The sequence below is a fragment of the Leuresthes tenuis genome, unplaced genomic scaffold (assembly GCF_036924035.1).
Source record: "Leuresthes tenuis unplaced genomic scaffold, fLeuTen1.0.hap1 SCAF_13, whole genome shotgun sequence".
Taxonomy (NCBI): Eukaryota; Metazoa; Chordata; class Actinopteri; order Atheriniformes; family Atherinopsidae; genus Leuresthes; species Leuresthes tenuis.
Window position 1 is genome coordinate 34,510,682 of NW_027325367.1, and position 16,215 is coordinate 34,526,896.

Here is a 16,215-nt window from a genome sequence, read left to right on the forward strand (position 1 = left end):
AGTAATGGGTGAGAATGCTCAGCACTTTGGAGGTGAGATGGGCATCATCATGCCTATTGAAATTTCAACTTCTGGAGGCTGATCAGCTATTATGTAAGTAATGGGTGAGAATGCTTAGGAATTTGGAGGTGAGATGGGCATCATCATGCCTCTTGAAATTTCAAATTCTGGAGGCTCATCAGCTATTATGTAAGCAGAGGTGAGAATGCTGATCATTGATGACAGTGCTACTCTTCCTGCTCTTGTTTTCTTCTCCATTTTCCTCGTTGTGGAGTCGTTAGCGGTAACCTTCCCGTAGCAGCGACACCTCTGTGACTGAAAAGACTGCAACGACTGGCGCATCGACTCCAGCCACAATATATGGTCGGAACGACAGCGTGAAGTCATCAACAACGCTCGCTCGAGCCATCACGGCAACGACGCTTGGCCTTTAAAGTGCTGCGTTAAGACCGCAGTTTCCCTTGGAGGCGGGGTTCAAATTCCACTTCTGACATTGCAAACTTCTCCAACAGAATGATTTTTACTGGCAAGGCAACCCAAGTTCACTCCTTGCTTGACTATGCTACGTTGTATTGCTAAACTGGCACTGTATCGTCTAGTTTAAAGATTATTGCGGCCATTTTACATCTGAAGAGTTCTTGCTTCCAAATGCTTTTTGATAAAGCTTATAGTTAGGGATGGCTCAGGTAATCCTGAAACATCTCATGTTGCCCAAGCTGCTATAGGCTTAGACTGCTGGGGGACCTCATCTGTCACACCTTTCCTCACTTTGCTCTCTTTTTCCCCCTGTTTAATTTTTCAAATGATTTTATGTACACGTGACATTATTGTGGTTATTAAACAACTTAAACAACAGCCAAGACACATGAACACCACATAGACCCACATATTCACTCCAATGATCCCTGGGCCCGCCGACAATAAGTGCAAATCTTTTTTTTGCGGTCAGGATGGCCGAGCGGTCTAAGGCGCTGCGTTCAGGTCGCAGTCTCCCCTGGAGGCGTGGGTTCAAATCCCACTTCTGACAAAGCAACCTTCTCCAAGAGAATGGTTTTCACTGGCAAAGGCAACCCAACTTCCCTCCTTGCTTGGCTAGCGCTATATCATCTAGTTCACTGCAACATTCTTTGTGCCGTCATGTTACTCTGAAGTCTTATGACCGCTCTGAATCGCGGGGAAGGGGCTTTGTGCATGAGAATCCTTTGTCCACAACTCAAGTTATTGTTACATATTAACATTTTGGCATGTACTCAACACCACCGTAAAACCTCCTGTTTTTCAGTCATTTTTGTGGAAAAATCGTCTGAAAACAAAACACTGGTCGTGACAAAAGACCTCGACAGATCGTCCCTGGTATGCAAAGTCATTGTTGGCTTTGGACAAGACAAGAATGAAACCACAGGATTTCTGTTGTTGGACAAAGTACTTGGAAGTGAGCTTTATGGAAGAGTGGTATGAAGGAGAGGTTAGGGGGAAGTCCTTGTTGGCTTTGGACAAGACAAGAATGAAACAACAGGTCTTCTGTTGTTGGACAAGGTACTTGGAAGTGAGCTTTATGGAAGAGTCTTATGAAGGAGAGGTTAGGGGGAAGATAGAGGTCCCTGCAGGCCAGGCTTCTCGTGGTGGCAATACATGTGGTGCCAAGTGAAATGCCTTCCAAAGTGCTTTGATAAAAGCAAACAAGTGTAAGATAGTTGAATATGAGATGACAGCATGTATTGAAGGCTGGTGTAAGAGCTGCTGGTCTTGAGTGATTTGTAAGGGAGGTGACTGTTTGCAAGAGGGAACTTGGCTGATGGTGGGTGAATTAGATTATACTTGGTGGGAGGCATGTGATAAAAGTCCTAGCTCTCCCCGTCGGGGAATCGAACCCCGATCTTCCGCGTGACAGGCGGAGATACTGACCATTATACTAACGATGAATTTCGATGGGACAGATACAGTCGTCATTTGAAAAGACTACCGTAGCCAATGAGCGAAATAAGAGTTTTGTGTCCCATTTGAGGTGCCTTTTAAAGGAATGTTTTGAATCACGCAAAGCAATTGAGAAGAAACTAGGCATGATCTTCAGCATGCAAGTGGTGAAAAGGGCTCAACAAGAATCTCATTGTACAGGAATGTGTTTCTAACATGCACTGTATATATGACAATAAACGCTTGAATCTTGAATCTTGGTGGCAACACCCAGAAATTCTGCCTTGTGGTAGATGTAGGACACTCCGCATCATCAAAACAATAAAAAGTAGAATGTTTGCTCCAGAAGAAGCTAGACTTTTTTTTTTCCCTTTGCAGTGTTGATAAGTTGTAAATAGATTCTACTTTGGACACTTATGCAGATTTTTCAAACCCCCGGTACCGTATCATAGGACAACAGGACAGGGCTTTTGACCGAAGCAAACTGGATTCATATCAGGCTATTTGAAGGGGGGCTATTCACATTTAGGCCTAAGATGGGTGAGAATATCAAAACAGTATTCTAAGTACCACATCAGACTATAATGGTGATAACACACCTATTGAAATTTCAACTTCTGCAGTCTCAGCTATTATGTAAGTAATGGGTGAGAATGCTCAGCAATTTGGAGGTGAGATGGGCATCATCATGCCTATTGAAATTTCAACTTCTGGAGGCTGATCAGCTATTATGTAAGTAATGGGTGAGAATGCTTAGGAATTTGGAGGTGAGATGGGCATCATCAGGCCTCTTGAAATTTCAAATTCTGGAGGCTCATCAGCTATTATGTAAGCAGAGGTGAGAATGCTGATCATTGATGACAGTGCTACTCTTCCTGCTCTTGTTTTCGTCTCCATTTTCCTCGTTGTGGAGTCGTTAGCGGTAACCTTCCCGTAGCAGCGACACCTCTGTGACTGAAAAGACTGCAACGACTGGCGCATCGACTCCAGCCACAATATATGGTCGGAACGACAGCGTGAAGTCATCAACAACGCTCGCTCGAGCCATCACGGCAACGACGCTTGGCCTTTAAAGTGCTGCGTTAAGACTGCAGTTTCCCTTGGAGGCGGGGTTCAAATTCCACTTCTGACATTGCAAACTTCTCTACCAGAATTATTTTTACTGGCAAGGCAACCCAAGTTCACTCCTTGCTTGGCTATGCTACGTTGTATTGCTAAACTGGCACTGTATCGTCTAGTTTAAAGATTATTGCGGCCATTTTACATCTGAAGAGTTCTTGCTTCCAAATGCTTTTTGATAAAGCTTATAGTTAGGGATGGCTCAGGTAATCCTGAAACATCCCATGTTGCCCAAGCTGCTATAGGCTTAGACTGCTGGGGGACCTCATCTGTCACACCTTTCCTCACTTTGCTCTCTTTTTCCCCCTGTTTAATTTTTCAAATGATTTTATGTACACGTGACATTATTGTGGTTATTAAACAACTTAAACAACAGCCAAGACCCATGAACACCACGTAGACCCACATAGTCACTCGAATGATCCCTGGGCGCGCCGACAAAAAGTGCAAGTCTCTTTTTTGCGGTCAGGATGGCCGAGCGGTCTAAGGCGCTGCGTTCAGGTCGCAGTCTCCCCTGGAGGCGTGGGTTCAAATCCCACTTCTGACAAAGCAACCTTCTCCAAGAGAATGGTTTTCACTGGCAAAGGCAACCCAACTTCACTCCTTGCTTGGCTAGCGCTATATTATCTAGTTTACAGCAACATTCTTTGTGCCGTCATGTTACTCTGAAGTCTTATGACCGCTCTGAATCGCAGGGAAGGGGCTTTGTGCATGAGAATCCTTTGTCCACAACTCAAGTTATTGTTACATATTAACATTTTGGCATGTACTCAACACCACCGTAAAACCTCCTGTTTTTCAGTCATTTTTGTGGAAAAATCGTCTGAAAACAAAACACTGGTCGTGACAAAAGACCTCGACAGATCGTCCCTGGTATGCAAAGTCATTGTTGGCTTTGGACAAGACAAGAATGAAACCACAGGATTTCTGTTGTTGGACAAAGTACTTGGAAGTGAGCTTTATGGAAGAGTGGTATGAAGGAGAGGTTAGGGGGAAGTCCTTGTTGGCTTTGGACAAGACAAGAATGAAACCACAGGATTTCTGTTGTTGGACAAAGTACTTGGAAGTGAGCTTTATGGAAGAGTGGTATGAAGGAGAGGTTAGGGGGAAGTCCTTGTTGGCTTTGGACAAGACAAGAATGAAACAACAGGTCTTCTGTTGTTGGACAAGGTACTTGGAAGTGAGCTTTATGGAAGAGTCTTATGAAGGAGAGGTTAGGGGGAAGATAGAGGTCCCTGCAGGCCAGGCTTCTCGTGGTGGCAATACATGTGGTGCCAAGTGAAATGCCTTCCAAAGTGCTTTGATAAAAGCAAACAAGTGTAAGATAGTTGAATATGAGATGACAGCATGTATTGAAGGCTGGTGTAAGAGCTGCTGGTCTTGAGTGATTTGTAAGGGAGGTGACTGTTTGCAAGAGGGAACTTGGCTGATGGTGGGTGAATTAGATTATACTTGGTGGGAGGCATGTGATAAAAGTCCTAGCTCTCCCCGTCGGGGAATCGAACCCCTATCTTCCGCGTGACAGGCGGAGATACTGACCATTATACTAACGATGAATTTCGATGGGACAGATACAGTCGTCATTTGAAAAGACTACCGTAGCCAATGAGCGAAATAAGAGTTTTGTGTCCCATTTGAGGTGCCTTTTAAAGGAATGTTTTGAATCACGCAAAGCAATTGAGAAGAAACTAGGCATGATCTTCAGCATGCAAGTGGTGAAAAGGGCTCAACAAGAATCTCATTGTACAGGAATGTGTTTCTAACATGCACTGTATATATGACAATAAACGCTTGAATCTTGAATCTTGGTGGCAACACCCAGAAATTCTGCCTTGTGGTAGATGTAGGACACTCCGCATCATCAAAACAATAAAAAGTAGAATGTTTGCTCCAGAAGAAGCTAGACTTTTTTTTTTCCCTTTGCAGTGTTGATAAGTTGTAAATAGATTCTACTTTGGACACTTATGCAGATTTTTCAAACCCCCGGTACCGTATCATAGGACAACAGGACAGGGCTTTTGACCGAAGCAAACTGGATTCATATCAGGCTATTTGAAGGGGGGCTATTCACATTTAGGCCTAAGATGGGTGAGAATATCAAAACAGTATTCTAAGTACCACATCAGACTATAATGGTGATAACACACCTATTGAAATTTCAACTTCTGCAGTCTCAGCTATTATGTAAGTAATGGGTGAGAATGCTCAGCACTTTGGAGGTGAGATGGGCATCATCATGCCTATTGAAATTTCAACTTCTGGAGGCTGATCAGCTATTATGTAAGTAATGGGTGAGAATGCTTAGGAATTTGGAGGTGAGATGGGCATCATCATGCCTCTTGAAATTTCAAATTCTGGAGGCTCATCAGCTATTATGTAAGCAGAGGTGAGAATGCTGATCATTGATGACAGTGCTACTCTTCCTGCTCTTGTTTTCTTCTCCATTTTCCTCGTTGTGGAGTCGTTAGCGGTAACCTTCCCGTAGCAGCGACACCTCTGTGACTGAAAAGACTGCAACGACTGGCGCATCGACTCCAGCCACAATATATGGTCGGAACGACAGCGTGAAGTCATCAACAACGCTCGCTCGAGCCATCACGGCAACGACGCTTGGCCTTTAAAGTGCTGCGTTAAGACTGCAGTTTCCCTTGGAGGCGGGGTTCAAATTCCACTTCTGACATTGCAAACTTCTCCAACAGAATGATTTTTACTGGCAAGGCAACCCAAGTTCACTCCTTGCTTGGCTATGCTACGTTGTATTGCTAAACTGGCACTGTATCGTCTAGTTTAAAGATTATTGCGGCCATTTTACATCTGAAGAGTTCTTGCTTCCAAATGCTTTTTGATAAAGCTTATAGTTAGGGATGGCTCAGGTAATCCTGAAACATCCCATGTTGCCCAAGCTGCTATAGGCTTAGACTGCTGGGGGACCTCATCTGTCACACCTTTCCTCACTTTGCTCTCTTTTTCCCCCTGTTTAATTTTTCAAATGATTTTATGTACACGTGACATTATTGTGGTTATTAAACAACTTAAACAACAGCCAAGACCCATGAACACCACGTAGACCCACATATTCACTCCAATGATCCCTGGGCCCGCCGACAATAAGTGCAAGTCTTTTTTTTGCGGTCAGGATGGCCGAGCGGTCTAAGGCGCTGCGTTCAGGTCGCAGTCTCCCCTGGAGGCGTGGGTTCAAATCCCACTTCTGACAAAGCAACCTTCTCCAAGAGAATGGTTTTCACTGGCAAAGGCAACCCAACTTCACTCCTTGCTTGGCTAGCGCTATATCATCTAGTTTACAGCAACATTCTTTGTGCCGTCATGTTACTCTGAAGTCTTATGACCGCTCTGAATCGCAGGGAAGGGGCTTTGTGCATGAGAATCCTTTGTCCACAACTCAAGTTATTGTTACATATTAACATTTTGGCATGTACTCAACACCACCGTAAAACCTCCTGTTTTTCAGTCATTTTTGTGGAAAAATCGTCTGAAAACAAAACACTGGTCGTGACAAAAGACCTCGACAGATCGTCCCTGGTATGCAAAGTCATTGTTGGCTTTGGACAAGACAAGAATGAAACCACAGGATTTCTGTTGTTGGACAAAGTACTTGGAAGTGAGCTTTATGGAAGAGTGGTATGAAGGAGAGGTTAGGGGGAAGTCCTTGTTGGCTTTGGACAAGACAAGAATGAAACAACAGGTCTTCTGTTGTTGGACAAGGTACTTGGAAGTGAGCTTTATGGAAGAGTCTTATGAAGGAGAGGTTAGGGGGAAGATAGAGGTCCCTGCAGGCCAGGCTTCTCGTGGTGGCAATACATGTGGTGCCAAGTGAAATGCCTTCCAAAGTGCTTTGATAAAAGCAAACAAGTGTAAGATAGTTGAATATGAGATGACAGCATGTATTGAAGGCTGGTGTAAGAGCTGCTGGTCTTGAGTGATTTGTAAGGGAGGTGACTGTTTGCAAGAGGGAACTTGGCTGATGGTGGGTGAATTAGATTATACTTGGTGGGAGGCATGTGATAAAAGTCCTAGCTCTCCCCGTCGGGGAATCGAACCCCGATCTTCCGCGTGACAGGCGGAGATACTGACCATTATACTAACGAGGAATTTCGATGGGACAGATACAGTCGTCATTTGAAAAGACTACCGTAGCCAATGAGCGAAATAAGAGTTTTGTGTCCCATTTGAGGTGCCTTTTAAAGGAATGTTTTGAATCACGCAAAGCAATTGAGAAGAAACTAGGCATGATCTTCAGCATGCAAGTGGTGAAAAGGGCTCAACAAGAATCTCATTGTACAGGAATGTGTTTCTAACATGCACTGTATATATGACAATAAACGCTTGAATCTTGGTGGCAACACCCAGAAATTCTGCCTTGTGGTAGATGTAGGACACTCCGCATCATCAAAACAATAAAAAGTAGAATGTTTGCTCCAGAAGAAGCTAGACTTTTTTTTTTCCCTTTGCAGTGTTGATAAGTTGTAAATAGATTCTACTTTGGACACTTATGCAGATTTTTCAAACCCCCGGTACCGTATCATAGGACAACAGGACAGGGCTTTTGACCGAAGCAAACTGGATTCATATCAGGCTATTTGAAGGGGGGCTATTCACATTTAGGCCTAAGATGGGTGAGAATATCAAAACAGTATTCTAAGTACCACATCAGACTATAATGGTGATAACACACCTATTGAAATTTCAACTTCTGCAGTCTCAGCTATTATGTAAGTAATGGGTGAGAATGCTCAGCAATTTGGAGGTGAGATGGGCATCATCATGCCTATTGAAATTTCAATTTCTGGAGGCTGATCAGCTATTATGTAAGTAATGGGTGAGAATGCTTAGGAATTTGGAGGTGAGATGGGCATCATCATGCCTCTTGAAATTTCAAATTCTGGAGGCTCATCAGCTATTATGTAAGCAGAGGTGAGAATGCTGATCATTGATGACAGTGCTACTCTTCCTGCTCTTGTTTTCTTCTCCATTTTCCTCGTTGTGGAGTCGTTAGCGGTAACCTTCCCGTAGCAGCGACACCTCTGTGACTGAAAAGACTGCAACGACTGGCGCATCGACTCCAGCCACAATATATGGTCGGAACGACAGCGTGAAGTCATCAACAACGCTCGCTCGAGCCATCACGGCAACGACGCATGGCCTTTAAAGTGCTGCGTTAAGACCGCAGTTTCCCTTGGAGGCGGGGTTCAAATTCCACTTCTGACAATGCAAACTTCTCCAACAGAATGATTTTTACTGGCAAGGCAACCCAAGTTCACTCCTTGCTTGACTATGCTACGTTGTATTGCTAAACTGGCACTGTATCGTCTAGTTTAAAGATTATTGCGGCCATTTTACATCTGAAGAGTTCTTGCTTCCAAATGCTTTTTGATAAAGCTTATAGTTAGGGATGGCTCAGGTAATCCTGAAACATCTCATGTTGCCCAAGCTGCTATAGGCTTAGACTGCTGGGGGACCTCATCTGTCACACCTTTCCTCACTTTGCTCTCTTTTTCCCCCTGTTTAATTTTTCAAATGATTTTATGTACACGTGACATTATTGTGGTTATTAAACAACTTAAACAACAGCCAAGACACATGAACACCACATAGACCCACATATTCACTCCAATGATCCCTGGGCCCGCCGACAATAAGTGCAAGTCTTTTTTTTGCGGTCAGGATGGCCGAGCGGTCTAAGGCGCTGCGTTCAGGTCGCAGTCTCCCCTGGAGGCGTGGGTTAAAATCCCACTTCTGACAAAGCAACCTTCTCCAAGAGAATGGTTTTCACTGGCAAAGGCAACCCAACTTCCCTCCTTGCTTGGCTAGCGCTATATCATCTAGTTTACAGCAACATTCGTTGTGCCGTCATGTTACTCTGAAGTCTTATGACCGCTCTGAATCGCAGGGAAGGGGCTTTGTGCATGAGAATCCTTTGTCCACAACTCAAGTTATTGTTACATATTAACATTTTGGCATGTACTCAACACCACCGTAAAACCTCCTGTTTTTCAGTCATTTTTGTGGAAAAATCGTCTGAAAACAAAACACTGGTCGTGACAAAAGACCTCGACAGATCGTCCCTGGTATGCAAAGTCCTTGTTGGCTTTGGACAAGACAAGAATGAAACCACAGGTTTTCTGTTGTTGGACAAAGTACTTGGAAGTGAGCTTTATGGAAGAGTGGTATGAAGGAGAGGTTAGGGGGTAGTCCTTGTTGGCTTTGGACAAGACAAGAATGAAACAACAGGTCTTCTGTTGTTGGACAAGGTACTTGGAAGTGAGCTTTATGGAAGAGTCTTATGAAGGAGAGGTTAGGGGGAAGATAGAGGTCCCTGCAGGCCAGGCTTCTCGTGGTGGCAATACATGTGGTGCCAAGTGAAATGCCTTCCAAAGTGCTTTGATAAAAGCAAACAAGTGTAAGATAGTTGAATATGAGATGACAGCATGTATTGAAGGCTGGTGTAAGAGCTGCTGGTCTTGAGTGATTTGTAAGGGAGGTGACTGTTTGCAAGAGGGAACTTGGCTGATGGTGGGTGAATTAGATTATACTTGGTGGGAGGCATGTGATAAAAGTCCTAGCTCTCCCCGTCGGGGAATCGAACCCCGATCTTCCGCGTGACGGGCGGAGATACTGACCATTATACTAACGAGGAATTTCGATGGGACAGATACAGTCGTCATTTGAAAAGACTACCGTAGCCAATGAGCGAAATAAGAGTTTTGTGTCCCATTTGAGGTGCCTTTTAAAGGAATGTTTTGAATCACGCAAAGCAATTGAGAAGAAACTAGGCATGATCTTCAGCATGCAAGTGGTGAAAAGGGCTCAACAAGAATCTCATTGTACAGGAATGTGTTTCTAACATGCACTGTATATATGACAATAAACGCTTGAATCTTGAATCTTGGTGGCAACACCCAGAAATTCTGCCTTGTGGTAGATGTAGGACACTCCGCATCATCAAAACAATAAAAAGTAGAATGTTTGCTCCAGAAGAAGCTAGACTTTTTTTTTTCCCTTTGCAGTGTTGATAAGTTGTAAATAGATTCTACTTTGGACACTTATGCAGATTTTTCAAACCCCCGGTACCGTATCATAGGACAACAGGACAGGGCTTTTGACCGAAGCAAACTGGATTCATATCAGGCTATTTGAAGGGGGGCTATTCACATTTAGGCCTAAGATGGGTGAGAATATCAAAACAGTATTCTAAGTACCACATCAGACTATAATGGTGATAACACACCTATTGAAATTTCAACTTCTGCAGTCTCAGCTATTATGTAAGTAATGGGTGAGAATGCTCAGCAATTTGGAGGTGAGATGGGCATCATCATGCCTATTGAAATTTCAACTTCTGGAGGCTGATCAGCTATTATGTAAGTAATGGGTGAGAATGCTTAGGAATTTGGAGGTGAGATGGGCATCATCATGCCTCTTGAAATTTCAAATTCTGGAGGCTCATCAGCTATTATGTAAGCAGAGGTGAGAATGCTGATCATTGATGACAGTGCTACTCTTCCTGCTCTTGTTTTCTTCTCCATTTTCCTCGTTGTGGAGTCGTTAGCGGTAACCTTCCCGTAGCAGCGACACCTCTGTGACTGAAAAGACTGCAACGACTGGCGCATCGACTCCAGCCACAATATATGGTCGGAACGACAGCGTGAAGTCATCAACAACGCTCGCTCGAGCCATCACGGCAACGACGCTTGGCCTTTAAAGTGCTGCGTTAAGACCGCATTTTCCCTTGGAGGCGGGGTTCAAATTCCACTTCTGACATTGCAAACTTCTCCAACAGAATGATTTTTACTGGCAAGGCAACCCAAGTTCACTCCTTGCTTGACTATGCTACGTTGTATTGCTAAACTGGCACTGTATCGTCTAGTTTAAAGATTTTTGCGGCCATTTTACATCTGAAGAGTTCTTGCTTCCAAATGCTTTTTGATAAAGCTTATAGTTAGGGATGGCTCAGGTAATCCTGAAACATCTCATGTTGCCCAAGCTGCTATAGGCTTAGACTGCTGGGGGACCTCATCTGTCACACCTTTCCTCACTTTGCTCTCTTTTTCCCCCTGTTTAATTTTTCAAATGATTTTATGTACACGTGACATTATTGTGGTTATTAAACAACTTAAACAACAGCCAAGACCCATGAACATCACGTAGACCCACATATTCACTCCAATGATCCCTGGGCCCGCCGACAAAAAGTGCAAGTCTTTTTTTTGCGGTCAGGATGGCCGAGCGGTCTAAGGCGCTGCGTTCAGGTCGCAGTCTCCCTTGGAGGCGTGGGTTCAAATCCCACTTCTGACAAAGCAACCTTCTCCAAGAGAATGGTTTTCACTGGCAAAGGCAACCCAACTTCACTCCTTGCTTGGCTAGCGCTATATCATCTAGTTTACAGCAACATTCTTTGTGCCGTCATGTTACTCTGAAGTCTTATGACCGCTCTGAATCGCAGGGAAGGGGCTTTGTGCATGAGAATCCTTTGTCCACAACTCAAGTTATTGTTACATATTAACATTTTGGCATGTACTCAACACCACCGTAAAACCTCCTGTTTTTCAGTCATTTTTGTGGAAAAATCGTCTGAAAACAAAACACTGGTCGTGACAAAAGACCTCGACAGATCGTCCCTGGTATGCAAAGTCATTGTTGGCTTTGGACAAGACAAGAATGAAACCACAGGATTTCTGTTGTTGGACAAAGTACTTGGAAGTGAGCTTTATGGAAGAGTGGTATGAAGGAGAGGTTAGGGGGAAGTCCTTGTTGGCTTTGGACAAGACAAGAATGAAACAACAGGTCTTCTGTTGTTGGACAAGGTACTTGGAAGTGAGCTTTATGGAAGAGTCTTATGAAGGAGAGGTTAGGGGGAAGATAGAGGTCCCTGCAGGCCAGGCTTCTCGTGGTGGCAATACATGTGGTGCCAAGTGAAATGCCTTCCAAAGTGCTTTGATAAAAGCAAACAAGTGTAAGATAGTTGAATATGAGATGACAGCATGTATTGAAGGCTGGTGTAAGAGCTGCTGGTCTTGAGTGATTTGTAAGGGAGGTGACTGTTTGCAAGAGGGAACTTGGCTGATGGTGGGTGAATTAGATTATACTTGGTGGGAGGCATGTGATAAAAGTCCTAGCTCTCCCCGTCGGGGAATCGAACCCCGATCTTCCGCGTGACAGGCGGAGATACTGACCATTATACTAACGAGGAATTTCGATGGGACAGATACAGTCGTCATTTGAAAAGACTACCGTAGCCAATGAGCGAAATAAGAGTTTTGTGTCCCATTTGAGGTGCCTTTTAAAGGAATGTTTTGAATCACGCAAAGCAATTGAGAAGAAACTAGGCATGATCTTCAGCATGCAAGTGGTGAAAAGGGCTCAACAAGAATCTCATTGTACAGGAATGTGTTTCTAACATGCACTGTATATATGACAATAAACGCTTGAATCTTGAATCTTGGTGGCAACACCCAGAAATTCTGCCTTGTGGTAGATGTAGGACACTCCGCATCATCAAAACAATAAAAAGTAGAATGTTTGCTCCAGAAGAAGCTAGACTTTTTTTTTTCCCTTTGCAGTGTTGATAAGTTGTAAATAGATTCTACTTTGGACACTTATGCAGATTTTTCAAACCCCCGGTACCGTATCATAGGACAACAGGACAGGGCTTTTGACCGAAGCAAACTGGATTCATATCAGGCTATTTGAAGGGGGGCTATTCACATTTAGGCCTAAGATGGGTGAGAATATCAAAACAGTATTCTAAGTACCACATCAGACTATAATGGTGATAACACACCTATTGAAATTTCAACTTCTGCAGTCTCAGCTATTATGTAAGTAATGGGTGAGAATGCTCAGCAATTTGGAGGTGAGATGGGCATCATCATGCCTATTGAAATTTCAACTTCTGGAGGCTGATCAGCTATTATGTAAGTAATGGGTGAGAATGCTTAGGAATTTGGAGGTGAGATGGGCATCATCATGCCTCTTGAAATTTCAAATTCTGGAGGCTCATCAGCTATTATGTAAGCAGAGGTGAGAATGCTGATCATTGATGACAGTGCTACTCTTCCTGCTCTTGTTTTCTTCTCCATTTTCCTCGTTGTGGAGTCGTTAGCGGTAACCTTCCCGTAGCAGCGACACCTCTGTGACTGAAAAGACTGCAACGACTGGCGCATCGACTCCAGCCACAATATATGGTCGGAACGACAGCGTGAAGTCATCAACAACGCTCGCTCGAGCCATCACGGCAACGACGCTTGGCCTTTAAAGTGCTGCGTTAAGACCGCATTTTCCCTTGGAGGCGGGGTTCAAATTCCACTTCTGACATTGCAAACTTCTCCAACAGAATGATTTTTACTGGCAAGGCAACCCAAGTTCACTCCTTGCTTGACTATGCTACGTTGTATTGCTAAACTGGCACTGTATCGTCTAGTTTAAAGATTTTTGCGGCCATTTTACATCTGAAGAGTTCTTGCTTCCAAATGCTTTTTGATAAAGCTTATAGTTAGGGATGGCTCAGGTAATCCTGAAACATCTCATGTTGCCCAAGCTGCTATAGGCTTAGACTGCTGGGGGACCTCATCTGTCACACCTTTCCTCACTTTGCTCTCTTTTTCCCCCTGTTTAATTTTTCAAATGATTTTATGTACACGTGACATTATTGTGGTTATTAAACAACTTAAACAACAGCCAAGACCCATGAACATCACGTAGACCCACATATTCACTCCAATGATCCCTGGGCCCGCCGACAAAAAGTGCAAGTCTTTTTTTTGCGGTCAGGATGGCCGAGCGGTCTAAGGCGCTGCGTTCAGGTCGCAGTCTCCCTTGGAGGCGTGGGTTCAAATCCCACTTCTGACAAAGCAACCTTCTCCAAGAGAATGGTTTTCACTGGCAAAGGCAACCCAACTTCACTCCTTGCTTGGCTAGCGCTATATCATCTAGTTTACAGCAACATTCTTTGTGCCGTCATGTTACTCTGAAGTCTTATGACCGCTCTGAATCGCAGGGAAGGGGCTTTGTGCATGAGAATCCTTTGTCCACAACTCAAGTTATTGTTACATATTAACATTTTGGCATGTACTCAACACCACCGTAAAACCTCCTGTTTTTCAGTCATTTTTGTGGAAAAATCGTCTGAAAACAAAACACTGGTCGTGACAAAAGACCTCGACAGATCGTCCCTGGTATGCAAAGTCATTGTTGGCTTTGGACAAGACAAGAATGAAACCACAGGATTTCTGTTGTTGGACAAAGTACTTGGAAGTGAGCTTTATGGAAGAGTGGTATGAAGGAGAGGTTAGGGGGAAGTCCTTGTTGGCTTTGGACAAGACAAGAATGAAACAACAGGTCTTCTGTTGTTGGACAAGGTACTTGGAAGTGAGCTTTATGGAAGAGTCTTATGAAGGAGAGGTTAGGGGGAAGATAGAGGTCCCTGCAGGCCAGGCTTCTCGTGGTGGCAATACATGTGGTGCCAAGTGAAATGCCTTCCAAAGTGCTTTGATAAAAGCAAACAAGTGTAAGATAGTTGAATATGAGATGACAGCATGTATTGAAGGCTGGTGTAAGAGCTGCTGGTCTTGAGTGATTTGTAAGGGAGGTGACTGTTTGCAAGAGGGAACTTGGCTGATGGTGGGTGAATTAGATTATACTTGGTGGGAGGCATGTGATAAAAGTCCTAGCTCTCCCCGTCGGGGAATCGAACCCCGATCTTCCGCGTGACAGGCGGAGATACTGACCATTATACTAACGAGGAATTTCGATGGGACAGATACAGTCGTCATTTGAAAAGACTACCGTAGCCAATGAGCGAAATAAGAGTTTTGTGTCCCATTTGAGGTGCCTTTTAAAGGAATGTTTTGAATCACGCAAAGCAATTGAGAAGAAACTAGGCATGATCTTCAGCATGCAAGTGGTGAAAAGGGCTCAACAAGAATCTCATTGTACAGGAATGTGTTTCTAACATGCACTGTATATATGACAATAAACGCTTGAATCTTGGTGGCAACACCCAGAAATTCTGCCTTGTGGTAGATGTAGGACACTCCGCATCATCAAAACAATAAAAAGTAGAAAGTTTGCTCCAGAAGAAGCTAGACTTTTTTTTTTCCCTTTGCAGTGTTGATAAGTTGTAAATAGATTCTACTTTGGACACTTATGCAGATTTTTCAAACCCCCGGTACCGTATCATAGGACAACAGGACAGGGCTTTTGACCGAAGCAAACTGGATTCATATCAGGCTATTTGAAGGGGGGCTATTCACATTTAGGCCTAAGATGGGTGAGAATATCAAAACAGTATTCTAAGTACCACATCAGACTATAATGGTGATAACACACCTATTGAAATTTCAACTTCTGCAGTCTCAGCTATTATGTAAGTAATGGGTGAGAATGCTCAGCAATTTGGAGGTGAGATGGGCATCATCATGCCTATTGAAATTTCAATTTCTGGAGGCTGATCAGCTATTATGTAAGTAATGGGTGAGAATGCTTAGGAATTTGGAGGTGAGATGGGCATCATCATGCCTCTTGAAATTTCAAATTCTGGAGGCTCATCAGCTATTATGTAAGCAGAGGTGAGAATGCTGATCATTGATGACAGTGCTACTCTTCCTGCTCTTGTTTTCTTCTCCATTTTCCTCGTTGTGGAGTCGTTAGCGGTAACCTTCCCGTAGCAGCGACACCTCTGTGACTGAAAAGACTGCAACGACTGGCGCATCGACTCCAGCCACAATATATGGTCGGAACGACAGCGTGAAGTCATCAACAACGCTCGCTCGAGCCATCACGGCAACGACGCATGGCCTTTAAAGTGCTGCGTTAAGACCGCAGTTTCCCTTGGAGGCGGGGTTCAAATTCCACTTCTGACAATGCAAACTTCTCCAACAGAATGATTTTTACTGGCAAGGCAACCCAAGTTCACTCCTTGCTTGACTATGCTACGTTGTATTGCTAAACTGGCACTGTATCGTCTAGTTTAAAGATTATTGCGGCCATTTTACATCTGAAGAGTTCTTGCTTCCAAATGCTTTTTGATAAAGCTTATAGTTAGGGATGGCTCAGGTAATCCTGAAACATCTCATGTTGCCCAAGCTGCTATAGGCTTAGACTGCTGGGGGACCTCATCTGTCACACCTTTCCTCACTTTGCTCTCTTTTTCCCCCTGTTTAATTT

General features: G+C 43.9%; 9 non-coding genes across 9 annotated transcripts; 6 read left to right on the forward strand and 3 right to left on the reverse strand.

Annotated features, from left to right (window-relative positions):
- The first annotated feature begins 944 nt into the window (after window positions 1-944).
- On the forward strand, window positions 945-1,027 carry trnal-cag (transfer RNA leucine (anticodon CAG)). Its single transcript has one exon. It is a non-coding gene; the product is annotated as a tRNA-Leu (tRNA).
- A 2,470-nt stretch (window positions 1,028-3,497) lies between these two features.
- On the forward strand, window positions 3,498-3,580 carry trnal-cag (transfer RNA leucine (anticodon CAG)). The gene has a single exon. It is a non-coding gene; the product is annotated as a tRNA-Leu (tRNA).
- Window positions 3,581-6,164: 2,584 nt separating this feature from the next.
- On the forward strand, window positions 6,165-6,247 carry trnal-cag (transfer RNA leucine (anticodon CAG)). Its single transcript has one exon. It is a non-coding gene; the product is annotated as a tRNA-Leu (tRNA).
- Window positions 6,248-7,070: 823 nt separating this feature from the next.
- Window positions 7,071-7,142, reverse strand: trnad-guc (transfer RNA aspartic acid (anticodon GUC)). The gene has a single exon. It is a non-coding gene; the product is annotated as a tRNA-Asp (tRNA).
- A 1,568-nt stretch (window positions 7,143-8,710) lies between these two features.
- Window positions 8,711-8,793, forward strand: trnal-cag (transfer RNA leucine (anticodon CAG)). Its single transcript has one exon. It is a non-coding gene; the product is annotated as a tRNA-Leu (tRNA).
- Window positions 8,794-11,263: 2,470 nt separating this feature from the next.
- trnal-cag (transfer RNA leucine (anticodon CAG)) lies at window positions 11,264-11,346 on the forward strand. Its single transcript has one exon. It is a non-coding gene; the product is annotated as a tRNA-Leu (tRNA).
- Window positions 11,347-12,169: 823 nt separating this feature from the next.
- trnad-guc (transfer RNA aspartic acid (anticodon GUC)) lies at window positions 12,170-12,241 on the reverse strand. The gene has a single exon. It is a non-coding gene; the product is annotated as a tRNA-Asp (tRNA).
- A 1,575-nt stretch (window positions 12,242-13,816) lies between these two features.
- trnal-cag (transfer RNA leucine (anticodon CAG)) lies at window positions 13,817-13,899 on the forward strand. The gene has a single exon. It is a non-coding gene; the product is annotated as a tRNA-Leu (tRNA).
- An 823-nt stretch (window positions 13,900-14,722) lies between these two features.
- On the reverse strand, window positions 14,723-14,794 carry trnad-guc (transfer RNA aspartic acid (anticodon GUC)). Its single transcript has one exon. It is a non-coding gene; the product is annotated as a tRNA-Asp (tRNA).
- Between the last annotated feature and the right edge of the window lie 1,421 nt (window positions 14,795-16,215).